Genomic DNA, 27,533 nt, shown 5'->3' with positions numbered 1-27,533 from the left:
GTTTGTGGATTACTGCATAATGGTCAGCGCCATTCACGACTCCTCAGATAATGAAGCAGTTCATGCCCAAATGCAGCAAGTCCTGGTCAATATCCAGGCTTGGGCTGACAAGTGGCAAGTTACATTCACGCCACATAAGTGCCAGGCAATGACGATCTCTTACAAGAGATGATCTAACCATCTAACCATCGCCCCTTGACATTCAATGGCATTTACCATCGCTAATTCCCCCACAATCAACATCCTGGGGGTTACCATTGATCAGAAACTGAACTGGGCTAGCCACATTAATACTTTGGCTCCCAGGGTAGGTCAAAGGCTAGGAATCCTGCAGCGAGTAACTCACCTCCTGACTCCCCAAAAGCCTGTCCACCATCTACAAGACACAAATCAGGAGTGTAATGGAATACTCTCCTGGATGACTGCAGCTCTAACAACACGTAAGAAGCTTGACACATCCAGGACAAACCAGCCCGCTTGATTGTTCCTTGTTCCACAAACATTCAAACCCTCCATCACCGACGAACAGTGCAGCCTTGTGTACCATCTACATTATGCACTGCAGTAACTCACCAAGGTTCCTTCGACAGCACCTTCCAAACCCACGACCCCTACCATCTAGAAGTACAAGAGCATCAGATACCTGGGAACTCCACTAACTGGAGGTTCCCCTCCAAGTCACTCACCATCCTGACTTGGAAATATATCGCTGTTCCTTCACTGTTGCTGGGGCAAAATGCTGGAACTCCTTCCGAACAGCACTGTGAGTGTACCTATACCTCAAGGACTGTAGTGATTCAAGAAGGTAAGTCATCACCACCTTCTGAAGGGCAACTAGGGGTGGGCAATAAATGCTGGCCTAACCAACGATACCCACATTCCGTAAATGAATAAATAAAAAAAATCTAAATTATAATATTTCACTCTTTGATCGTTGTGCAACAAGAATGTGGACTAATGCAATCAGCGTTGTTATTGTATTATCATGTCACAGACTGCATCTGCTACTAAGAAGTTAATTTTTACGAAAAGAGAAGAAATTTAAATCTAAAACAGAAATTAGAGTTAGTTGGATCTTCTAACAAGAAGGCAATTGAAAAGTGTGTTTCAAAATAGACTTATCTGGCTCTTTCAGGAAAAGACCCTGCCTGATACAACAATGACATGTCAAGACCAAGCCTCCAGCTCCCACAGAAACAATGTCATGCACAGTGCCTAGAATACAGTTCAGTTTTCAGATTCCCTGCCAAGTAAGAAACTCATATCAATTATTGTTCTTTTTTTAACAGCATATCTCTTTCTATATTCCCTCCTGTATATATTTTCATAGTCTTTTTGTGAATTTTGTCTGTCTGAGAAATTATTAAATGCTTGTCATCTTATTCCTACCAGCGTTGCGAGTGTAGTCCTCCAGGGTCAGATCGCCCTCTCGGTGTATCAGAATTAGCCAGCTTCAGAACAACAGGATGTAGTGTTTTATTTTCAGTAAATATGAAACTTGGTTATAGATGCTAGTTATGGTGGCAAACTGTGTTTATGTGTTATCTGACAAAACAGTATCACAAGGCAAAAATTCCAGTTTTTCAGACTGTGTTAAGTTTCTCACAATGTATAGAGACAGCACACAGTGAAATGCTTTGAATCATTCTGGAGTATTTTAGTTAGGGTTCATCCAAAAACAGAAGACTAATTTTCTGACCAATGTAGACGTAAAACAACAACTCCCATTTAAATAATGTTTTTAGCATGGTTAAATGTCATAGGGAGCTTTGCAGGAGCTTATAAAACAAAACTTGACAAAAAAGTAGATATTAGTGACGAATTAACAGTGGGACAGAACTTCATTAATGCCATTGACAAATTGCCTCAACTTGTATTCAAGCTCTACATGTGATAGTCTTAATTATTCAGATAAACATTAACAGATGTCACTTTGAGGGTTCAGATGTTTAAAAATGCTTAATGAATCACCCTGTGATAAATTATGTCTACCCAAGTAGATATTAGAACAGGTGATTGGAAGCTGAGTCAAAGAGTGGTTTTAAGCAATGTTTTAGAGGATGAGAGACTGAAAGAGAAGTTGAGAGGCTTAGGGAGGCACTTCCAGAGCTTAGGACCTAGACAATTGAAGGCATGTCCTGAATGATGGAAGAAAGAAAATTGGGAATTCTCAATAACCAGCACTGGAAAATTGTGGAGATATTGGCACGTTGGATGGCTGGCATTGGTTACAGAGATACAGTTGATAGTCCATGGCAAGATTTATGATTCTACAACCATTGACAAATCTCCAGTACTTTAACATGGTAGCCATTTTCAGGCGTAGCTTAATTGGGCGCGATTTAACGGAAACATTTCGAAGTGTCATTTTGGGAGCAATTGGAGGGGTGTTTCTCGACAGCCGTGTTGGTGAGATCGTGGCCTGTATTTAACGGCATTTAGTCCCAAAAATGAGCTCTTAGTAGTGTCTCGCGACTACTGGCTATATTACCGTCTGATTCGCCAGACTCGCGCCTCAGCGTCTCGCCACACATAAGGGAGAGCTGCTTTTAAACGCTCCCTCACCACTCACTCCCAGTCAACACACAAGTATGGCAGCGTGCAGACCTGCTAATTGCTTTGGGGATGTCGACCTGGACAAGTTTCTCAATGCTGTGAATAAGAGATGGAGTATCCTGTTCCCCCAAGAGGGTCGGAGGGCAAGCAACAGGGCCACCATTACCTCCTGGCAGGCAGTGGCAGCGGCTGTCAATTTGGGCAACATGACCAGGAGGACCAGTGTCTAAAGTCGGAAGAAGACCAACGACCTCCACCAAGCTGCAGGATAAATTACCACCTCTCTCCTGGCATCAGTTTTGTCTGCCACATCCCAAATTCACAGACCCCCCCCCCCCCCCAACAAATCACTCTGATGGACATCAGAGTCAGACACTAGTTTTTGTGTGGTCAGCAGAGAAAAGTTGTTTGACTTTGTAAACTACCACAGCTGGGTGTTTGAAGAGGATGGTCTCTAGTCAGAGAAACACACTCTGCAGCCATCTAAGGATTCTGGGATATTTGTCCTGGCATGGCTAAAGGTGGAAGAATCATTTGGACAGGCTTTACTGTGGGTAATGGATTTAGGGAGCTCCCCAAAAGCTAATGGAGGCATCTGGAAGCAATCATTCAAAGCCCCTGGTGAATTGGGGAAATGCAAACCCATGGGAAGCGGAGAGAAACTGTGGACCGTTTGCTGTAAGATCTGCAATTCTGTGGAGAGTGGTGATGTGTGAAAAGTATAAAAGAGAACATTCTTTTCCGTAGTTTTAGCATAAGTTGCTGACAAAAAGAAATAGGGTTTTTTCACCAATCATGTTTTTTAGTCATTTGTTACAGTGAAAGTTTTAAAATGCTAAATCTCATTGTGTTATACTTTAATTATTAATTGGAAGTTAAAAGATATTTTTACTAGTCTCCATGGAGATTGTAACAGGTTCAGTAAGCCATTTGGCTACCTTGGTCATCAGCATTTATCCCACATCTCATGAATGAATTTTAAAAACTCATTGTCCATGTGAAGTCTGCATGTGAAGTCTGATCACTTAAGGGAGGTACTGAAGCAACAGCCTCCATCAAACCACGTCCAAGCATAATTCAGACTCCTCAGGAGATTAAGAAAGAAAATTAAGGAAAAAAATAAACAACTGCTTCACAAATTTGTTAATAACATAGAATAATAGCTTAGATGGCTAGCGTGTGATGCCCAATGATGCTAACGACACAGCCTTAATTTCCCATACTGACTGAAGTAATTCATTGAGGCTTGCTTCTTTGCCTTGACCCAGATATGCCTATGGCCCTACATGGAATCCATCTTACCTCTGAAAGAATCATAGCTTCCTACAACTTAACATTTGTAAAACCAAAACTATTCTATGGGCTCTTGTAAATCGCTCTGCACCAAGCTTGCTCCAGAACTGAAATCTCAATTCCATCCCTGAAGTACACAGCTTCATTGTTTTGCTTGAACTCAAGCTGAGGTTTTTCTTGGAATATCTGAAATATTGCCCGCTCCCCCAACTAATCTTAACTCTTCCACACCACAATATTCCGTCAACACCTTGAGGCTTGACATCTCAAACGCGCACCATGATGGTATCCCTGTCTGTACGCTCAATGAATTGCACTTGTCTAGAAGTCACTTTATTGAAAATAAATAATTTAATTGATGTAGGACCTTCCATAACTTAAGGAGATCTCAAAGCATTATTCAGCCAATAAAGCACTTTTGAACTGTAGCCCCTGTTGTAGGAATTGCAGCAGTTAATTTGTGCACCTCAAGCCCCTACAAACAGCAATGTGATAATCAGCAGATTATCTGTTTTTAGCAGTGTTGATTGGGGCTCAGTGCTAACTCAAACCCTGTTCAACATATACACAAATAACCTGCTAACAACCACAACCTCTAAGTTCACCCAAACATCATCCTTTTTCACTCTGGACCAGATCCTAAATGTTGATATTACAAAGTTGATGGATTCCTGCAGCACATGGTGTCTCAAGTTAAGTCTCTCTAAAAGCATAGCCACTGTATTACATCTCCACAATGCTGGTGCCATAAAATGGATTGCCAAGGACAAGGGCATGTTCCCAAACCAAATATTTGGGAGTGACTCTATGTAGCAGCAAAGGCCAATACTAGAAATAATCTCCTAACCAAACTTGCTGTATTTACATGGGATGCTGCTGCTAAACACCCTGAACTTCTCCTAACATACTGTGCAGCAGAGTACTGTGCACCTGACTGGCAATGGTCATCACAAACACATGCACACATCTTGTTGACACTTAATTGAATGCAACAATGTGCATCATCACTGGAATGTTTCACTCAACACCCCTCCTTGACTTCCGGTATGGACCACCAACTGAGCCATGCTGACACCGTGCACAAACTCCACATGCTCATCATCTTTATTGTCATCCTGATGCAGAGCCAGTGACTTCTTTTAATACAATAGACTATGCAAAAGGTCTGTTCAATTCCCCCAAGCATTCCCCCATCCACTCTTTCTGATCATCTACGGCTTGCTTTTCCTTGGACTCAAGTCTCTTCCTTAGGTGCTCCATCATTGCCAGCTGTTTCTTCAACTAATTTAGCCCCAAAATAATCATCTTTATTATTGTCACAAGTAGGCTTACATTAACAATGCAATGAAGTTACCATGAAAATCCCCTCGTGGCCACACTCCGACACCTGTTTGGGTACACTGAGGGAGAATTCAGAATGTCAAATTCACCTAACAGCACGACTTTTGGGACTTTGGGAGGAAACCGGAGCACCCGGAGGAAACCCACACAGACATAGCGAAAACGTGCAGATTCTGCGCAGACAGTGACCCAATCTGGGAATCGAATCTGGGACCCAGGCATTGTGAAGCAACAATGCTAACCACTGTGCTACCGTGCCACCCATAAATAGTGGCAGGCGTTTAGATGACAGGTAGGTGGTGGACATTTGCACAAAACATTTTTGAGAATGTAACTTGTAAATGTGAAGCTCACAGCGGGGAACGAAGGGATACAAGTAATATGCAGACATCCTGCTGAAGTAAGCCATTAGCTTCTCCTTCCCTGATAGTCACAACTTTGCCTGAGCCACACATCTCTCGGCCCCAAATCTTAGGACCTCATGCTATGATGTTAGAAACTCCTTCACTCACCTCGTTCCTCTACTTTGCATTATCAACGGATCATGGAATAGCACAGGGGTGAGGCCACCTGACCCTTCAAGTCTGCACTAGCTGCTCCGAAGAGCAATCCTACTCCCTTGATCTTTCCCTATTTCCCTGCATATTTTTCTCCTTGAAGTGTTTATCCAACTTCCTTTTAAGATTACCATTGAATTTGTATCCACCAGCCTGTCTGCAGGGCATTCCAAATCCTAATCACTATAAAAAAAACTTGCCTCATGTTGCCTCAGTTTTGTTCTGTGGAGATGAGTTAGTGAGTGGCGAGTGAAAAGGTCAGAGCAGCTGTGTGGGACTTGTGCAGATAATGGATGTGATGAGAGGCAGAGCAGAAGCAAGATGGAGTGAGAATGGGAAAGTAACGAATGTAAAGTGAAGTGTATGTAATGTGGAGAGCAATGTAAAGGTTTGGTCATTGTGCAGCTAGCGGTATATGAGAAGAGAATGTTATTAATGTGAGGTGTGAAGAGAGGAAAAGAAGCAACAAATGTGTTTGGAATCTGAAATAGAGGTGTTGCAGCATTCCTTTGTTAAAGTATGCTAAATGGTGTGATTGAGAGGAGTGAAATCAATGTTGGCAGATGCTTTTGAAAGAGCTTGTGAGGACATTGAAACTCTTCCAATTTGAAAACAAATTGTTTGAGGTTGGGGGTGGGGAGAGGGTGCAGAGGGTTGGGGAGAGGGTGTGGGAAGGGGGCACAGATGTAATGATGGTGGCTTCACTGGCAGCCACATCTGTCCAGGTCTGCTTGATAGAAAAAAGTAAAACTTGCATTTTCATATCTTTCACAACTCCAGGACATCCCAAAATTCTTTAGAATCAATAAAATGCTTTGAACTGCAGGCATAGTTGTAAGGAATTCAGTAGCCAATCCGTGTACAACAAGGTCTAACAAACAGTGTGTTTTTTAGTGATGTTGATCGAAGGGTAAACATTGCCAGGGCACTATGTAAGACAACGCTCTCTTCAGTCACAGGACTTTTTATGTCCACTTGAGTGAGCAGATAATGCCTGTGATTTTTTTTTTAAGCGGCAATTTAGCATAGCCAATCCACCTACCCTGCACATCTTTGGATTGTGGGGGTGAAACCCACGCAAACACGGGGAGAATGTGGGAAACTCCACACGGACAGTGACCCAGAGCCAGGATCGAACCTGGGACCTCAGCGCCGTGAGGCAGCAATGCTAACCACTATGCCATCATGCTGCCCCTTAATGCTAGTGTTTAAAATTAATCTGAAAGACTATGAGCAGAAATTTACCCCAAAATGGCAAAGTGTCATTTTCAGCGAGCAAATTGACGCAAATCCTGCCGGCCCCAAAGGCGCGATCCGGATTGCAATCTTTAGGCACTTCGAAATTTTTATTTTCGCCCCAATTAAAAACGCCACACTTGAGGTGCCAAGCATCAGATTTGCCCACCCCAGGGGTCACCTGAACACTTTCATCAAGGGGGTACTGCATTTTAGCAGCTCTATTGCACTTGATCCGCTTCAAACCAGGAAGATGGCAGTGAGGAAAGAAGCTCCTCAATTTATGGAAAGGGCCTTATGCTGGATGCCATGGAGGAGCATCAGGCCACAATAACCCCTCGGGTTTATAGCAGACCCTCCAGCAAGGTTACAAATCCTGCCTGGGTGACAGTGACAGCACTGGTCAGTGACAGCAGCCTGACCAAGAGGACGGGAGTGCAGTGTTGGACGAAAATCAATGGTCTAGCATGATTAGCCAGGGTAAGTGCTGCCTGTCTCTCCTGGCACTCCACCCTTTAGTCACCGCTAGAATATTTTAAGGAGAATAGGGAGGGAGCCTCAATGATGCCCGTGGACACTGCATGCTCCCTCCCCAGGGCCGTGAATGAAGTCGTGGAAGAGGGACAGACCATCAGGTTAGACGACCCCCTTGATTACCCGCCCCTCTCCAAACCGGGTGCCCGTAGATCAGGAGTGTGGGACTGAAATGCAAACAAAACTTCAATAAAAGATTTGATTAAAAAAACTTAAAAGGGAGCATAGCCTAAAACATTTAACGTAGACATGGTCCATAGAGATTGCAAAAAGGCAGACATCTTGGGAGTCCACAAACCAGTGCAAATGATGGTTGCATGAGACCGTTGTGTGCAACACCCTCCACCCTAGGTCCCCAAGATTAAGGAGGAGGACTCCTCCATAGATGTCTCCTTGACTTTTAACTATTTTGTAGACTCCTGGGCAGCTGACATTGTTAAGGGTTAACTCATGAGGGCCAATTAGTTTGATGAGAAAGAGACTCAATAATGTTAGAGGACACAATTACCTTCTACATAAAGGATAGGCAAGACTAACAGGCACCCTTCTTGCTAAGGCTGCATCATCCCAAAATCTCATTGCTCGTAGGCCTTTACATTTAAGACTCCTGAACAGCCATGAAATTTTCATGATTACACACCCTCCCCCTAGGTGGACACTGCGTTGCCTTCTCTTTCAGGGTCTCATCCATCCAGCAACTTAGGGCTGCCACCTTCAGTCTCATCACACCGGACCCACCTCATGAGCACCACACCCACAGGAGCCCCTAACAGCTGACTAAGTTGGTATTCATTAAACTTTACTAACAACACAGGCAGGAGACTGACACAGTGCTCCAAAAAAATGTTTAAATGACGCTGGTAGCAGGTTATAGGGCTACACACAGCAGCTGCAACCCCCATCCTGAGACCTCCCAACCCTCCAACACACTTGAACCTCCCCTCTGGAGTTGGGCAAAGGCTCTGTCTCCTTGGACTCCCTGGTACTTGGCGGAGAGGGGCACTCACCTCTTCCACCCTCCTGGAGCTCATGGTGCCTGGTTCCCGTTTTTAAAAAACAGTAGTAATTTGCTCCAATGTGACATCACGCCTGGTTGGTGGGAAGATTCGACTTTAACTTCACTAAATATATATTTGAATACGTATAATGTATTCAAATTGATGCAAACCAGGTCTGCGCTCTTCCTGGGCATGAACCTGATCACATCATCGGGGAGGACCCAGGAACATTGTGGTCAGAATTCTCCCCGATTTTGGCCTCTCGCGATATTTTGCGGCCATCGTGGCATTTGCACCAGGGCTAACGGGCCTACTCAATTCCCCCCAGTAACTCCAATAGTTCAACACTCCCTCAGTACTGCATTAAAGTGTTAGATTAGATTATATACTCAAGATTCTGGTGTTGGGACTTGAACCAACAGCCTTAGAAATCAGTGGCACTGAGCCAAGGCATTGAGCATTGTTACAAACTCAAAGATGGCAGTCTTTCTAGTGCAATGACCTTATTAAACTGAATGTAACATGTTTCCCTGACATTTCCCTATGGCAGAGGTCACATGATTATGCCAGGTGGGACAGTTAGTAATGATTGCATTTTGAAACCCAAACATTCCCCTTTCTGTAACTTTGCATACACTGCCATGTGTAACTGAGTTACTCACTACACTACAACTTTTCTCATGCATTACCAAACTATTCATTGTTTCTGTTAGTTGCTGTATGGGCTTTGCACACTTAGTTGTTATATCGTGCAAGTCTCTTAATGATTTCCTTTAGCAGTTTGCATTTTGAAATCCAGACCAGGTTTTCTAAATTACATTGAATGAGTCGTCCATCCGTGGCGGGCAGATTGGATGCGGCGAATGCCACATGAGCATCAATCTGGCACACGAAGCCCGCTGGGTCGCAGGGTGTGGTGACAGATCGGGAGAGTGCATCGGCGGCGATGAGCTCCTTACCCAGGGTGTAGACGAGTTCGAAGTCGTACCGCCTGAGTTTAAGGAGAATGCACTGCAGGCGCGGTGTTATGTCGTTAAGATCTTTTCAGTGGCCTGTGGTCTGTCTCGACTGTGAACTTTGGGAGTCCATAGACATAGTCGTGGAATTTGACGACTCCGGTAAGAAGGCCCAGGCACTCTTTTTCAATTTGCGCATCGCGCTGTTCGGTGGGCGTCATTGCACGTGACGCATATGCGACAGGAGCCCATGAGGAGGCGTCGTCACATTGAAGAAGCACTGCTCCAATGCTGGACTGACTAGCATCCATGGAAATCTTTGTTTCTTTGGTCGGATCGAAAAATACCAGCTACGCCCTGAGTTCCTGCCATTCTTGTTCGTGGGCGGGGAGCCATTGGAACTCTGTCGTCTTCTTGACCAGGTTCCTGAGAGACATGGTGTGGGAGTCGAGGTTAGGGATGAATTTCCCCAGGAAATTGACCATGCCCAGGAAACGGAGGACCGCCTTCTTGTCCTCCAGTGTCTTCATGGCCTTAATGGAAGATACCTTGTCAGCATCCGGCTGCACACCAAACTGTGAGATGTGGTCGCCGAGGAATTTTATTTCTGTTTGACCAAAGGAGCATTTGGCCCTGTTGAGGCGGAGGCCATGCTCATGGATTCATCAGAAGACGCGTTGGAGGCGATCAATGTGCTCCTGTGGGGTGGTAGACCAGACGATTATGTCATCCACATATACGCGAACCCCTTCGATACCTTCCATCATCTGTTCCATAATTCTGTGGAACACTTCTGATGCAGAGATGATGCCAAATGGCATCCGGTTGTAACAATACGGGCCAAATGGGGTGTTAAAGATGCAGAGCTTCCGACTGGATGCGTCGAGTTGGATCTGCCAGAACCCCTTGGATGTGTCTAGCTTGGTGAAAAATTTGGCACGAGCCATCTCGCGGGTGAGTTCTTCACACTTTGGAATGGGATAGTGTTCTCTCATAATATTGCGGTTGAGGTCCTTGGGATCAATACATATACGTAATTAGCCGGATGGTTTTTTCACGCACACCATTGAGCTGACCCAGTCAGTCGGTTCCGTAACTTTTGAAATTATGCCCTGGTCCTGGAGGTCCTGCAGCTGCTGCTTGAGGCGGTTCTTGAGGGGTGCTGGTACCCTGCGAGGTGCGTGCACCACAGGCGTGGCATTTGCTTTTAACAAGATTTTATAAGTGTATGGGAGTGTGCCCATGCCCTCGAACACACCGTGGTATTAGTTGATGATGGCGTTCAGCTGTGCCCGAAAGTTACCGTCCTGAGAAGCTGAAGCGTCAGCGGGTGACAGGGAGTGAACCCTTTGGGCAAGGTTTAGGAGTTTGCACGCTTGAGCACCGAGCAGTGAGGCTTTAGAGGATCCCACTATTTCGAATGGCAGGTTAGCCTTTAATGACCGGTGCGACACTTGAAGCTGGCAGAGCCACTGGCAGCAATGGCATTACCATTATAGTCCAGAAGCTGGCAGGCTGATGGCAGGATGGTAGGCTTGACATGGAGGCTTTCGAGGTCAGGCCTCGCAATGAGGTTGGCTGAAGTGCCGGTGTCCAGGTGGAATCTGATGCGGGATCGGCTGACCGTGAGGGTGGCACACCACTCGTCGTCCGGATCAATGCTGAATATTGGGAGAGACTTGGCTTTTGTCTTCGGGAGCATCTTGTGTTTGGTGATGATGCCCACCCGAAATGGTGCTTTAGGGTTCTCGGTGTCAAGTTCCGGAATCAGGTTGGAATCGGTGACCGGTGGCTGGATGGGTCGGACATCCCTGCGTGGCTGGTTGGAGCGACGAGAGGTAGTAGGTTGAGCAGACCTGCATAAGGCAACATAGTGGCCAAGCTTGCCACATTGGATTTTGCAGGACATTGCCACTTTAAATGGGCGGAGCCACAGTTGCCGCATGTTGTGACGTCAGAACGTTCAGTGCGCCACCGCGCATGCGCGGTGCGGTCGTACGTGGTGCGCGCCTGCACGGTGCGATCTTCGGCGTCGCCATCCCCTCGGTCAGTGTGCGCATGCACGGGAGCCCGCGAAAAGTGCGCGAAATGGCCGCCCTCATCCAGGTTTAGGCCCTGGAGTTGTTTAATGGCTTGCACCCACTCTGCCTCATGGGGACCTTGAAGCGCCATTTCAGCCGCTTGAATGTGCGAGTATCGGTTAGTGGCGTGTTCATACAAGGGTGAGCTGTTTAACCTTGAGGAGCTGCTGGCATAGGGGGTCCAATTGCACACCGAAAACGATCTGGTCATGGATCATCGAATCGGAGGTGGAGCCGTAATTGCAGGACTGCGCGAGGATGCGAAGGTGGGTGAGGAAAGATTGAAAAGGTTCATCCTTACCCTGCAAACGCTGTTGAAAAACATAGCGCTCAAAACTTTCATTTACCTCAATGTCACAGTGATTGTCGAATTTGAGGAAGACTGTCTTGAACTTGGACTTGTCTTCACATTCAGCGAAAGTGAGAGAGTTGAAGATATAAATGGCATGGTCCCTGGCTGTGGAAAGGAAGAGAGCAATCTTCCTGGCATCTGAAGCAGCTTCCAGGGCTGTAGCTTCGAGGTAAAGCTGGAATCGCTGTTTAAAGATTTTCCAGTTCGCACCAAGGTTGCCGGTGATGCGGAGCGGCGGTGGAGGGCGGACGCTGTCCATACTACCAGATGGCTGATTGCTGGTCGAAGGCAGATCACTTGAAGGTAGGTCTATTAAACTCTAACATCACGTACTGGTACCGTGATGTGTTGGGTACTCTGGATCTGTGGAGACTGCGTTTACCTTAGCAGTAACATAGACAGGCTACCAACACTTGTAATAGTACAACTCTATTTTATTTAACTGAGAGCTGTTGAACATACTTGCACTGTGGGTCGACACTATGTTAGATTGATTGAAGACCTATGCCTAACCTGACCAACCTATACTGCTAGCACATGGTGGATGTTTGTGCTACTAATTGCGGACTCTGTCTGTCTCAGAGGCTGCATCCCGAATGAGCGGGAAAATTAGTGCCCTCTGGTTTTATAGTGACCGTGCCCTAACTGGTGGTTGGCTGCTGTGTTGTGTGTGTTGATTGGTCTTGCAGTGTGTCAGTCAGTGTGTGTCTCTGCACCATCAAATACTGATGTGTATATTATGACACACCATAGTTGATTCTGCTGCAGAGGGGAGGAGTAATATTGGAAATGCAATAGTTATAGGGCATTAGATTTTAAGGAGAATAGACAGGCATTTCTGTGGACCCAAACAAGATTCCAGAATAGTATGTTGCCTCCCTGGTGCTAGGGTCAAGGATGTCTTGGAGCGGTTACAGGACGTTCTGGTGGGAGAGGGTGTATAACCAGTGGTCATGGTGAACATTGGTACATGTGACGCAGGTAAAAAAGGGATATGGTCCTGAAAGCAGGATATGGGGAGTTAGGAAGAAAGTTGAGAAGTTGGACCTCAAAGGTAGTGATCTCAGGATTACTACAAGTGCCAGGTGCTAGTCAGAGTAGAAATAGTAGGATGAATTGGATGAATACCAGGCTAAAGAGATAGTGTGAGGGGCGGGATTTCAGAATCCTGGGGTACTGAGACCGGTTCGGGGGGGCTAGGACCTGTCGAAACTGGATGTGTTACACCTGGGAAGGACTGGGACTGATGTTCTTCGAGGGGGGGGGGGGGGGGGGGGCTACTTGCTAGAGCGGTTGGGGAGGGTTTAAACTACTATGGCAGGGGGATGGGAACCTACGTCAGGATTCAGAGCAGAGGGAATCAGGAACAAGAGAAAAAGACAGAAAGACAGAAAGGAGGATAAGAAAAGTGATAGGCAGAGAAATTAAGGGCCTGTATCAGATAACAACACTGTAAAAAATAGTAGGAATGGGACAAGTACATCAAAAGGACTGACCTTAAGTTTTTGTTCCTTAATGCGCAGAGCATTCAAAATAAAATGGATGAATTAGTTGCGCAGATAGACGTGAGGGGCTATGATATAGTTGGAATTACAGAGACATGGCTCCAAGGTGACCAAGGATGGGAACTAAATATTGAGGGCTATGCAGTTTTCAGGAAGGACAGATAGAAAGGACAGACAGGTGGTGGAGTTGCATTAGTTGATTAAAGAAGATATTTATACAATATTGAGGAAAGATATTACAGATGATGTGGAATCTGTCTGGGTCGAGTTAAGAAACATCAAGGAGAAAAATACATTTGTAGGGGTGATATGCCAACCACCAAACAGCAGTGGTAATGTTGGGAATAGTATTAGACAAGAATTCAGAGATGTATGTGATAAAAGAACATCTGTGAGTATGGGTGAGTTTAATCTTCATATAAATTGGGTGACGCATATTAGTCACGGTACAATAGAGGAGGAATTTCTGGAGTGTATACAGGATGCCTTTGGAATTCATTACCACAGGAAATAGTTGATGATAAAACATTTAGTATATTCAAGAGGCGGCTAGATACAGCACTTGGGGCAAATGGGATCAAAGGTTATGCATGAGTCACAGAAGGTTGGTCTGCAGGTGCAACAAGTAATTAGGAAGGCAAATGGAATTTTGTCCTTCATTGCGAAGGGTATTGAGTTTAAAAGTAGAGAGGTAATGTTGCAGTTGTACAAGGTGTTGGTGAGGCCACACCTGGAGTACTGTGTGCAGTTTTGGTCTCCACACTTGAGAAAGGATGTGCTAGCACTAGAGGGGGTGCAGAGGAGGTTCACTAGGCTGATTCCGGAGTTGAGGGGGTTATCGTATGAGGAGAGGCTGAGTAGATTGGGATTATATTCACTGGAATTCAGAAAGGAGCAGATTTAGGACTGAATCAAGGAGGAACTTCTTCACTCAGAGGGTGGTTAAAGTATGGAATTCCCTACCGAAAGGAGTAGTAGACGCTACTTCATTGAATATATTTAAAGATAGGATAGATGTTTTTTTGAAAAATAAAGGAATTACAGGATATGGCGAAAATGTGGGTAAGTGGTTCCGAGACCACAAAAAGATCAGCCATGATCTTATAGAATGGCGGAGCAGGCTCGAAGGGCCGGACGGTCTACTTTTGCTCCTAGTTCTTATGTTCTTATGTTATGGGGAGAAAGCAGCATTCGGCTATTGAGTTGGATGATCAGCCATGATCGTGATAAATGGCGGAGCAGGCGTGACGGGCGAAAAGGCCTTCTCCTGCTCCTATCTTCGATGCATCTATGCTTTTCTGGACCGGTACGTTGAGGAACCAAAAAGGGAACAGGCCATCTTGGACAGGGTGTTGTGTTATGAGAAAGGATTAGTTGGCAATCTAGTTGAGAGAGAACTCTTGGGGATGAGTGACCATAATATGGTAGAATTCTTTACAAGGTGAATAATGAGGTAGTTGATTCTGAGACCAAGGTCCTGAATCTCAATAAAGGTAACTATGATGGAATGAGGCATGAGCTGACTATGACAGATTGGGAAACATTACTGAAAGGAAGGACAGTGGACAGGGAATGGCAGGCATTCAAGGATCAAAAAGGTGAACTCCAAAAGTTGTTTATTCCAATTTGGCGCGATAGACAGTGATAGACAAGTGCCAGGCAGATACAGGCCTGTTACCTGTAGTTCCGGTCTTGTAGTCCTCTGTTAGTTGGTTATCAATCTGGTTCTCTTCTGACTCTGGTCTTCCTTCTGTTGGTAATGTGAATGGTCTCCTTCGTCGGCCGGTGAAAGTCACAGTTGTTAGTTACTGCTACTCAAGAGAAAGAATGAATGCAGTAACCTTTATGCTATTTGAATTTCGTGACTCTTTTGGTGGGCGATCTCTGGGCCATTTGTCAATCAATTGATCAGGGCTCGATCAGCCTGATTTATAAAGTCCAATCAAGGGCTGCCACATCAATTTTGGGGTGCGCAGGGCAGCACTGTGGCGCAGTGGGTTAGCCCTGCTGCCTCACGGTGCCAAGGTCCCAGTTTAGATCCCAGCTTTGGGTCACTGTCCGTGTGGAGTTTGCATATTCTCCTGTGTTTGCATGTATTTCTCCTCCACAACCCAAAGATGTGCAGGCTAGGTGGATTGGCCATGCTAAAATGCCCCTTAATTGTAAAAATGAATTGGGTACACTAAATTAAAAAATAAATTAAACATTTTGGGGTGGACACTCAGTGGCCATGCTTGAAGGTGTTGGAAACATGTAGGCCCGTCCAAATAAGAAAGTTAGGTGCCATTGTGTCTGGTAAACAATTGTGATTAACAGGACAGTTCTATTGATCCTGGTGGTATCCTGGAGATACCCCTTTATTCACATCAACATGTGAAATCGTTTGAAGTCTGCAAAGCCTTTTCCTGTAGCTTTATTTGATCTGCCTTGGCCACTTTTCCCAACATCCCTTGCTGGGGAGAAGTAGAAAGGGAACTGTGGCCAAACCATGGCTTGCAAGGGAATTAGAGATAGTGTTAGATTCAAAGAAGAGGCATACAAATTAGCAACAGACCTGAGAATTGGGAACAGTTTAAAATTCAGCAAAGGCAGACCAAGGGTTAAATTAAGAAGGGGAAAATACAATTTGAAATTAAACTAGCGGGGAACATAAAAACTGACTGTAAAAGTTTCTATAGGCATGTAAAGAGAAAATGATTAATAAAAACTAATGTAGGCCCCTTATAACAGAAACCGGGGAATTCATAACAGGGAAAAAAGAGACGGCTGAGGAACTGAATTCATACTTTGCTTCTGATTTCAGAAAGGAGACATGAAAAATGTACTGGAAGTTCTGAGAAGCACAAGTTTTAGTGAGGAGCTGAAAGAAATTAGTAATAGTGAAATAAATGGTTTTGGAGAAAATAATGGGATTGAAGGCGTCAAATCTCCAGGGCCTGATAATATTTGTCCCAGAGTACTTAAGGAAGTGGCCCTAGAAATAGTATATTCATTGGTGGTCATTTTTCAAAATTCTTTGGACTTTGGAATGGTTCCTACAGATTAGAGGGTAGGTACTATACTCCCGCTATTCAAAAAGAGAGGTAGAGAGAAAACAGAGAACTATAGACCAGTGAGCCTAATGTCGGTAGTAGGGAAGTTGCTGGAGTCCATTATCAAAGATTTCACAGCATAGTATTTGGAAAGCAGTGGTGTAATCAGCCAAAGTCAGCCTGGATTTACGAAAGGAAAATCATGCTTGAAAAATCTACTAGAATTCTTTGAAGATGTAACTAGGACAGTTGACCAGGGAGAATTGGTGGATGTGGTTTATTTGGACTTTCAGAAGGCTTTCGATGAGGTCTCACATAGCAGATTAATATGTAAAGTTAAAGTGCATTGGATTATGGGTAGTGTCTTGAGATGGATAGAAAGCTAGTTAGCAGACAGGAAGCAAAAAGTTGGAATAAATGGGTCTTTTTCTGATTGGCAGGCAGTGACTAGTGGGGTACCGCAGGGATCTGGGCTAGAACCCCAACAGTTCACATTATTAGACAGGGTAGATTCAGAAAGAATATTCCCAATGGTGGGGGAGTCCAGAATCAGTGTTAATAGTTTGAGGACACGACTGAGGTGAGGATAAATTTCTTCATCCAGAGAGTGGTGAATCAGAGGAATTCGGTACCACATAAAGTAGCTGAGGCCAAAACGTTGTGTAATTTCTAGAAGGAATTAGATTTAGTTCTTGGGCTAAAGGGTCAAGGGATATGGGGGGAATGTGGGATCAGGGTATTGAACTTGATGATTAGCCATGATCATAATGAATAGCGGAGCATGCTCATTTCAGCTAGTGCCAGTACTATGCAACAGACTATAAACCTACAACAGACTTGGCTCTTCCCATTAATTACATCATCTGTATCCCAGTAAATTTCATGACCTGCTTAGCTAGGATTACATACAATCCCTCATAAATTATCTGCACCCCAGGGAATAGCCAGCAATCGAAACACTATTCCTTTAGCCCTTTATCTGTAACAATTAAGTGGCAAAATCAATAATTACCTCACCTTTGGCGACTTCCTAATTACAGCTTTTGTAGACGCACGGCCTGGATGTACTTTAAACTAAGGTTTTTAATAATATTACTGCAACAGAATGTAAAATATAATATATAACCATTTCTACATTCATCACACTTTGTCTTGATTGCTGTGCAAACTGTTAACATTTACTTTAATTCTTGATTCGCAGGCTATTAAAATGGCATCAGATATTGTTTTACCTTTGAAGGCTGTTGTCCCACTTTAAATCTGATTATTGCAATTGTCTCTTTAACTCAGAACACTTTGTTCTTTCTTCCTTGAATTCTTCTGAACAATACCTTGGTCTCTGTTCATTTAACTGCAGTTGTCTTAAACACTCTTTCTGTCCCAATTCCCTGGTTATCCAGTTTGTAACTTGTACTTTAGGAAGTCTGTCGATTTGCAGCTCTCATCCTGTGCAGCCTTTCTTCTGGCAGAATTGGGAGTTGTTCAATTCCTGAAATCCTGTCTCCAACTGCAATCACATTAGCTAGAACTAAAACTTAAAAGTTTCTCTATCTTACAAGGCAACAGCTGCTAAGCAACACCCACATACTTTTGCCTTTCATTTATTCATCATGCCGTAGCCCTCTCCAAGCAGAGTAGAAAAACAATTGGAACTTAACCAACCCCCACACATACGAGCACCTTTATCCAGCATGAATCTAACTAAAGGTTTTACCATTCCAGGCACAGAAACATTAAATTAAACCCACTTCAAACTATTCCGTACCTCTACTGTTTACTGTCATGAATGTAGGAAATTTATATATAGATTGTATATATCTGTTGAAGTAATGTTTATGAAAGCCTTGGTTAAAGTATATATATCTGGTGAAATAATATTATTAAGGAACGTAGATTAAGTTATCTAAACTCTGTGTCTGCTCAAGCTGCAATTATGAAGTTGTAAAAGGTGAGGCCATGATTAATTTTAATTATTTACTTGTTTACAAAGAGATGCCTAATAGAACTTTGTTGTGACTGTTGGAGATTTCCTGGAGAGTAGATAATTTGAGACATTCTATTCAGACGCAAGTAAGTTGGTCATGGTCATGGGACATCTCAGTGGGATACTGATGATATAATTAATGGGAGGAGCCAGGTCTGTAGCAAGCGGTTTGGGCTATAAGATTATTTAGTCTGGCAAAGACAGAAGGATTTGCAGTTTGTGCCTGAAAAGATATTTCTCTACTTTTCTGAAAGGGAATCTCTACACCATAATACAGCAAGTCTCCCTGTGTTTGCTAACTTTATTTACCGGAGATTTTTGACCTCCATTGGGGTTTGTTTGCTTAATTGGAGTAGAGGAGGTATAAGTTAGTAGTTAAAGTGTTTACTTTTATTTTAACTGTTAATTGAAAAGCTATTTTCTATGATGATAATGTGGTTACTCCTGTGTTAATAATAAAGTTTGTTTTAATATAAACAATTTTTTTTGACAGCGGGATCGCTCCTGGGACAAAGTATCCTGTCCTTAACAAATTGAGAAACTGTAGGGATCTCGTCTGGTTTCCTGATATAAATTGGGGCCTGGATCGGTAGTCTTACAAATTATACAAATATAAATGGAAACTGAAACAAAAACAGAAAATATTGATCAATCTCAGTAGGTCTGGCAGCATCTGTGGAGGGAGACCTGAAATGTTTTGAGTCTGGATGACTCTTTGTCAAAGCTGGAGAGAACTGGAAATAGTGTCAGATTTATACTGTTGTTGGGGGGGGGGGGGGGGGTGGAGAGGGGGTGCATGGAGCTGTGGGGCTGGGGGCCAGTGATATGTGGAGATTGACAAAGATGTCAAGGACAGAAAGACAAAATGAAGGTAAGTGGGGGTGATTAAGGCTAAGAAGGATGGCATTGAGAGGCCTTTGCTTTAACTTCAGTGAACACTTCACAGCTGCAGTTTTCTTTTTACAGCACATTGGTTGGACCAGTTTCTGGCATTCCCGATGCTTTCCAACTGAAGTTACAGAAGATGCAGAGTAGAACTGCCACATAAAAGTACTCGCTAATCTGTAATGAGAAGATGTAAGGCAGAGAAACAATCCAGAGGAACAAAAGTAAAATTGGAAACAAGAACTCAAAATTAAAAAGAGAATGGATGAAAGTAAAACTAGAAAGCCAAAAGCAGATAACAATAACAAGAAGATAAACCAAGCAGAGCAAATTGAGAAGCGTGGAAAAGTGAAAATGCAATTAGATTCTGCACAGATAGAGTTTAAAGAGCACAAAATAGGTTATTTTTGTTTTAAATACTCTATTAATATCAAATGTCTAGAAGGCAAGTTGTTTATAGTTTGTGTTTCAAATTGATTTCTGTAAAACAACTGGAACTCTGACCTGCACAGCAGTTTGTTAAATTGCTGGAATTATGATGCTACAATGGAAATGATGAGGTTCAATGCAAACAAAACTAATAATTTGACTGTGATGTTGGCAGTAATGAAAATGTGTTCTGGAACACTATGCCAAACACCAAGGAGCAGCTCAGTTATACGATACAGCATGCTGCATTTACTACTGTACATTTGTCATTTGAAAATAGGTGAAAATGCACAGTTGCATTTGTCCTGCAGTGCTACGAATTTAAAAAAAGTTACACGAGTTGCCACTATCCTAGCTCATCTTTGTTTACAGGTAGACTGCATCAAGCTGTTTTCTGAGTTGAACAATACTCTCGAATACAGAGAGACTCTTTAAAAACTCTGTTGGCCTCAATTTCTGATTTACATAGAAACATTAAAAAATTTGTGTTATTGAAGCAGATTATTCAGTCTGTCATGTTTGTGCCAGCCGAGCTACCCAGCCTATCTAACTCTCCAGCTCTTGGTCTGCAGCCCTGTACAGTACAGCACCTCAAGGTCCCAAGTGTTTTCTTTTTAAATGTGGTGAGGATTTCTGTCTCTACCACCCATTCAGGCAGTAAGTTCCAAACCCCCAATGTCCTCAAGGAGAAAGAATTTCTCCTCAACTCTAATCCTTCTACCTATCTTTTAAAATCTATAAATCCTGGTTATTGACCTGACTGCTAAGGGAACCAGGTCCATTGCATGCAATCTATTTTGGCCCTTTATGATTTTGTACACCTCAATTAAATCTTCTCTCAACCTTCTCTATTGCAAAGAAAAGAATTCCAGCCTTCCAATTTTCCTCATAGCTAAAATGCTCCATTCCCAACGGTATGCTTGTAAACTTCCTCTGTACCCTCACGAGTGCAATCATGTCCTTCCTTTATTTGGTGGCTAGAACTGTATGAAGTACTATTGCTATGACCTAGGAGTGCCTTATACATTTCTACTTATGCCTTGGCTAATAAAGAAAAGTAATCCCATATTCCCTTTTAATCACCTCATCTACTTATCTTGCATCTGCAGGCATCTGCGGATATGCGCTCGAAGCACCTTCTATTCCTCTATCCATCTCAGTTTCTACCATTTATCGTCTATTTCCTTGACTTGTTGTCCACCCCAAATGCATTACCTCATACTTCTCCAGATTAAATTCCATTTGCCACTTTCTGCCCACCTAACCAGTCTGTTGACATTTTCTTGCAGTTTACAGCGTTTTCCCTCATTATTAATTACATAATCAGTTTTTGTATTATCTGTCAACTTCTCAATCATGCCCCTACATTTTAGTCTAAAACATGGCTCTATAACCATGAACATAGAGATTTTGGCAGCGTGGGAGATGGTTGAGCTGGTTTTACCAACTGTGGGAGAAGAAGCGGACAGGCTGCCTGTACCGCGGAGGCAGTCAGCCAATTTACATAACGAAAAGCCCATTTAGGGCCAGTTAAGATTATCGTTGGCAGGTTGCCGACATCGGATTACATGTGGCCCATGACACCTGGCAATCCAGCCCTTGAAGCTAACCAAATCAGTCCTTTTGCGTTTACAATTTTTTACTTACTTGTTTGTCCTGTTTGCATTTTGCGGGTCTAATGTTTTGGAAAAGTACAATTTTGGGCCTGTGGCTTTACTATTAGATAAATCCTAATCATAACACTGAGTGTAAAATTTGAGTGATGTGGAAATTAATAGAAACATAGACTTAAGCTTTAGATGTGGTCCTGAAGTTATGTGGAACACATGCATACAGATCATAAAAATAAATCTGTTAAATTGCTAACTTGGAGTTGCCAAATTCAAATTAAACATAATTTTGACTGATGTTCACATTCAGTGTTCCCTTAGGGGTTCTGTTCGCCAAGTAGTCATTTAAGGAACACATTGGCAGAAGTCCTAGAAATGTATGTGACCTGGGCCATCTTGACCAAGAAGTCATGTTTGACTAGTTTACTGACATGGAGGGAAGCCTGAAGAAAACATGACATTAGCAAAGTTATTTCAATTAGCTTCAAAACATAAAATGTTTTCTAAAAAACATGAAAATTCAATCGGAGACTTTTTATTAATATGGGGAACCTGGGTGTCATAATCATTGTTACCATGAGACTTAAAATCTTAGAATCCCTACAGTGCAGAAGGAGGCCATTTAGCACATCATGTCTGCACCGACCCTTTGAATGAGCACTCCAGCCATTTACACTCCCCCGTCCACCCCATCCTATCCTTGTAACCCCATCACCTAATGTGCACATCCTGGACATTAAGGAGAAATTTAGCATGGACAATCCACTTAACCTGCACATCTTTGGACTGTGGGAGGAAACCGGAGCACCTGGAGGAAACCTACACAGTCACAGGAGAATGTACAGACTCTGCACAGTCACCCAAGGCCTGAATTGAACCCGGGTCCTTGGCGCTGTGAGGCAGCAGTGCTAACCACTGTGCCACCATGCTGCCCATAGTGGTACAGTCCCACGTGGCAGATTGGTCAAGAAAGTGAAAGCCCATGGGAGACAGGGCAATGTTCCGAACTGAATAAAATGTTGGCTTAGTAACAGGAAACAAAAGGTAATGGTCGATGGCTGCCCCTGCAATTGGAAAGTTGTTTCAAATGGTGTTCCATATGGCACGGTGTTGGGACTCGGTGTTTGTGTTATATAGTCATGATTTGAATGTGAATGTGGGAGCATGATTGGGAAATTTGCAAGCAACACAAAGATTGGCCGAGTGGTGGACAGTGTAGAGAATAGCTACAATCTTCAAAATGGTATAGATGGATTGGTGGAGTGGGCGATAAAGTGGCAGATGGATTTTACGCAGAGAAATGTGAGGTCGTGCATTAAGGGATGTCAAACGGTTATAGGGAGTACACAATAAATAGGAATATACTAAGAGGGGTAGATGAATCATAGAATCATAGAATTTACCGTGCAGAAGGAGGCCATTTGGCCCTTTGAGTTTGTACCGGCTCTTGGAAAGAGCACCCTACCCAAGCCCATACCCCCACCCTATCCCCATTATCCAGTAACCCCACCCAACACTAAGGGCAATTTTGGACACTAAGGGCAATTTAGCACGGCCAACCCACCTAACCTGCACATCTTTGGACTGTGGGAGGAAACCGGAGCACCCAGAGGAAACCCACGCACACACGGGGAGAACGTGCAGACTCCACACAGACAGCGACCCAAGCCGGGAATCGAACCTGGGACCCTAGAACTATGAAGCAATTGTGCTAACCACTGTGCTGCCGTGCTGAAGTGAGAGATCTTGGTGTTCAAGTACACAGCTCTAAAGACAGCAGTTCAAGTAGACAAGGTTGTTAAGAAAGCATATGGAATGCTCTCTTTCATTGGCAGAGGTATAGAATAGAAAAGTAAGGATATAATGTTGGAATTGTGTAAGACACTGGTGAGGCCACACTGGAGTATTGTGTGCAGTTCTGGTCACCACATTACAGGAAGATTGTAATTGCTCTGGAGAACGTGCAGATGAGGTTTACAAGAATGTTTCCAGGGCGAGATAGTGTAAGAAAGGGCAAGAGATTAAATAGGTTGGGGTTATTTTCCTTGGAACAAAGAAGGCTGAGGGGTGACTTAATTTAGGTGTACAAAATTATGAGGGGAATAGATACAGTGCACAGGATAAAATTGCTTCCTTGGTGGAGAATTCGAGAACTAGGGGACATAGATTCAAAATAAGAGACAGAAGGTGTAGAGGGAACATGAGGAAGAACATTTTTACATAGAGGGCAGTGGATGTCTGGAGTTCACGGCCCGGGTTGGTTGTGGAGGCAGAGACCCTAAAATTTTTTTTAAAGTACCTGAACCTGCAACTTAAGTGCTGTAAATTCAGGGCTATGGACCAGGTGCAGGAAGGTGGGATTAGAAAGGGCACTGGGGTGTCCCTGGGTTGGCATGGACAAGATGGACCAAAAGGCCCCCTTCTGTGCTGTAACTTTTCCATGATTATAGAATGATCACTCAGCAGTTTATTCACCAGTAAAACACAATAATAATCTTTATTAACAATAAATCTTTATTATTGTCACAAGTAGGCTTACATTAAAATTGCAATGAAGTTGCCTAGTCGCAACACTCCAGCGCCTGTTCAGGTACACTGAGGGAGAATTTAGAATGTCTAATTCACCTAACAAGCACGTCTTTCGGGACATGTGGGAGGAAACCGGAGCATCCGGAGGAAGCCCACGCAGACCTGTGTACAAAGGTTGTGTTGGTCACACTTGCACTGTTGCTATTTGGCACTTAGCTTAGTTGAAAAGAACACTTCAAACTTCGAAGTAAGTGCTTTCAAATTTCACAATTCTAGATTGTATCTGAAATAAACTTCAATGGTCACGTTGACACTGCTTTTCATATTCTTCATCTGTTTTCTACTGCCCCAATAGCTTTATGAATAAGCTCTATTTGGTTTTGTTTATACACTAACACTGGACATCAAAGACAGAGATCAGTTTGACATCTCCCACGAAGTGACTTTATGAAATGTCAATGGCTACAGCTTCAAGTGGGCCATGAATCAGGTGGTGATTGGATGAGGATAGGGGAATAAGTTGGACCAGAAATAATTTTCCTTTGTTGAATCTTCTTCCAAAGAGAAATTAAACTGAAATCTGGGCTTTTTGTCAACATTTTTGTAGCCCGAGAGGTAGAAGTTCATCACGGTGATAGCCGTGATAACTAAGGATGTTATCGAATTAACTCATTATATGCAGTGCCTGACATTTAATTCCACTGGCATTGAACATCAGGTGCAGTGTCTTGCGAATGGATGATAGGTCCGATACTGCCCGTTTTGCTCCATTGTCCGAGACAAACTTCTACCTTAAGTTATTTTCTCACTAATTTAGTGACTGGAAGCAAATCCTATCCAATCATAACTTAGTTGAATTATCAAATCATTCACAACTGTGACTGCTTTGTAAAAAAAATATTTTATTTTGGTATTTTCATAAAAAACGAACAGAAGCAGAAGCAAAATTGTACAAAATTATAAATAACCAACACCCACTACGCCTCCCCTGCTCCCCACCATTGCCCCCTTGTCCCATCCTTTCTTCCCCATTTTAACCCCTGCTCCCCCTCCCCTTTTTCCGACTCCTCAATCCTCCTTAAAGAAGTCAATGAACGGCTTCCACCTCCCAGCGAACCGATCAACCGACCCCCTCGAGATGAACTTGATGTTCTCCAGCCTCAGGAATTCTGCCAGATCACTCACCCATGCCCCTGCTTTGGCCGCTCTGTGACCCTCCATTGAAGTAAGATCTGTCTCTGGGCTATCAGGGAGGCAAAGGCCAAAATGTTGGCCTCTCTCAAGCTAAAGATAGATAGTTTTTTGAAGAATAAAGGGTTACGGTGTTTGGACGGGAAAGTGGAGCTGAGTCCACAAAAGATCAGCCATGATCTCATTGAATGGCGGAGCAGGCTAGAAGGGCAAGATGGCCAACTCCTGCTCCTAGTTCTTATGTTCTTATGTTAACTCATCTCATGGACTCATGCATCTTTCAACACCACAAATATCGCGACTTCTGGACTTGGGGCCATATTTACCCCCAACACCTTGGACATTACGTCTGTGAACTTCTGCCAGAACCCCTTTAGCTTCAGACATGCCCAAAACATGTGGACGTGATTTGCAAGGTCTGCCCTGTACACACACGACTGCGTGGCAAAATTTAGTTCCAATTTCATCTACAAGTTTGCTGATGTCACGACCATAATGGGCCGGATCTCGAATAGCGACAAGGCAGAATACAGGAGAGAGATTGAGAACCTAGTGTAGTGGTGCAACGACAACAATCTATCCCTCAATGCCAGCAAAACTAAAGAGCTGGTCATTGACTTCAGGAAGCAAAGTACTGTACACATCCCTGTCAACATCAATGGGGCAGTGGCGGAGATTGTTAACAGATTCAAATTCCTAGGTGTGCACATCATCAAAGATCTGTCCTGGTCTAGCCACATCAACATTACCACCAAGAAAGCACAACAGTACATATACTTCCTCAGGAGACTAAGGAAATTCGGCATGTCCACATTGACTCTTACCAACTTTTACAGATGCGCCATAGAAAGCATCCTATCTAGTTGTATCACAGCCTGGGGTGGCAACTGCTCGGCCCAGGGCCGCAAGAAACTTCAGAGAGCCGTGAACACAGCCCAGTCCATCACACGAACCTGCCTCCCATCCATTGACTCTGCCTCCCATCCATTGACTCTATCAACACCTCCCGCTGCCTGGGGAAAGCAGGCAGCATAATCAAAGACCCCTGCCACCCCTGTTACTCACTCTTCCAGCTTCTTCCTGAGTAAGCAGTAGATATAAAAGGTTGAGAACATGCACAATCAGATTCAAAAACAGCTTCTTCCCTGCTGTTACCTGACTCCTAAACGACCCTCTCATGGACTGACCTCATTAACACTACACTCCTATATGCTTCACCCAATGCCAGTGTCTATGTATTTGCATTGTGTACATTGTGTTGCCCTATTATTTTCTTTTTCTTTTCTTTTCATGTACTTAATGATCTGTTTGAGCTGCTCGCAGAAAAATACTTTTCACTGTACCTCGGTACACATGACAATAAACAAATTCAAATCCACCAGGAGGTTCCTCCAAGTAGGTCTTTTCTGAGTAAGGGTCTCCCAGGCATTGATGTCGATGTTGCATTCCTTGAGATAAGCCTTCAGTGTGTCTTTGAAGTGTCTCCTTTGTCCTCCTCTTGTTTGGAAGCCTTCCTTGATCTGAATGAAGAAGATTTGCTCTGGAAGTCCAGACTCTGACATCATAAGCATCTGGCCGGCCCAGCAAAGTTGATTTTGGATGATCATGACCTCAATGCTGGTGCTCTTGGTTCCTTCAAGGACATTGACATTAGAACGTCTGTCCTCCAGCTGACGCGGAGAATCTGTCTCAGTCAGTGTTGATGGTACCTCTCCAGGGTCTTGAGGTGGCATCGGTACATAGTCTACGTTTCTGAGCCGGATAGAAGAGTTGTAAGGATGATTGCCTTTTACACGAGAATCTTGGTGTCAGCATGGATGTCATGGTCGTCAAAGACTCTTGTCCTTAGGCACCCGAAGGGGGCGTTTGCAGACTGGATACCATTTTGGATCTCTGCATCGATGTTGGTTTTAGAGGAGACATTTTTAAAAATACATATTGTTATAAGCTTTTTTATTGTTTACAAATATAGCAACAAACACATTTTCAATGCAAAACAAGTATAATGCAGAACAATAATTATTGCAAATATAAAAATAAAGAGAACATTTTCCTAATAATAGAAACAAAACAAAGAAAAAGCAAATTTGAAGATTTTAGTTCAGACGGGCAGCATGGTTGGTGCAGACTTGGAGGGCCGAAGGGCCTGTTTCTGTGCCCTTTTCTTTGTCCTTTGTTGAAATAACTTAAACTCAATACCCAAAATCCTTAATAGCCCTAACAGCTGACAGTGTCTTGATCTTTCCAAAAGGTGATAAACGGTTGCCATCTCAGGTAGAATCTCTCAACAGAACTCCTGATGGTAAATTTCATAGTCTCCAAATGCAAAAAGGACATTAAGTTTCCTGTGGTGATATGCCTATAGATAGATGGTGTGCGCCTCCAACCAACAGGTGGCGGTATGGATACATCATGCGTTCTCTAGACCATGGTCATGTGACCTGTGACTTCCATATAAGGTAAG

The sequence above is a fragment of the Scyliorhinus canicula genome, chromosome 3 (assembly GCF_902713615.1).
Source record: "Scyliorhinus canicula chromosome 3, sScyCan1.1, whole genome shotgun sequence".
NCBI lineage: Eukaryota > Metazoa > Chordata > Chondrichthyes > Carcharhiniformes > Scyliorhinidae > Scyliorhinus > Scyliorhinus canicula.
This window is presented reverse-complemented; position numbering follows the sequence as displayed.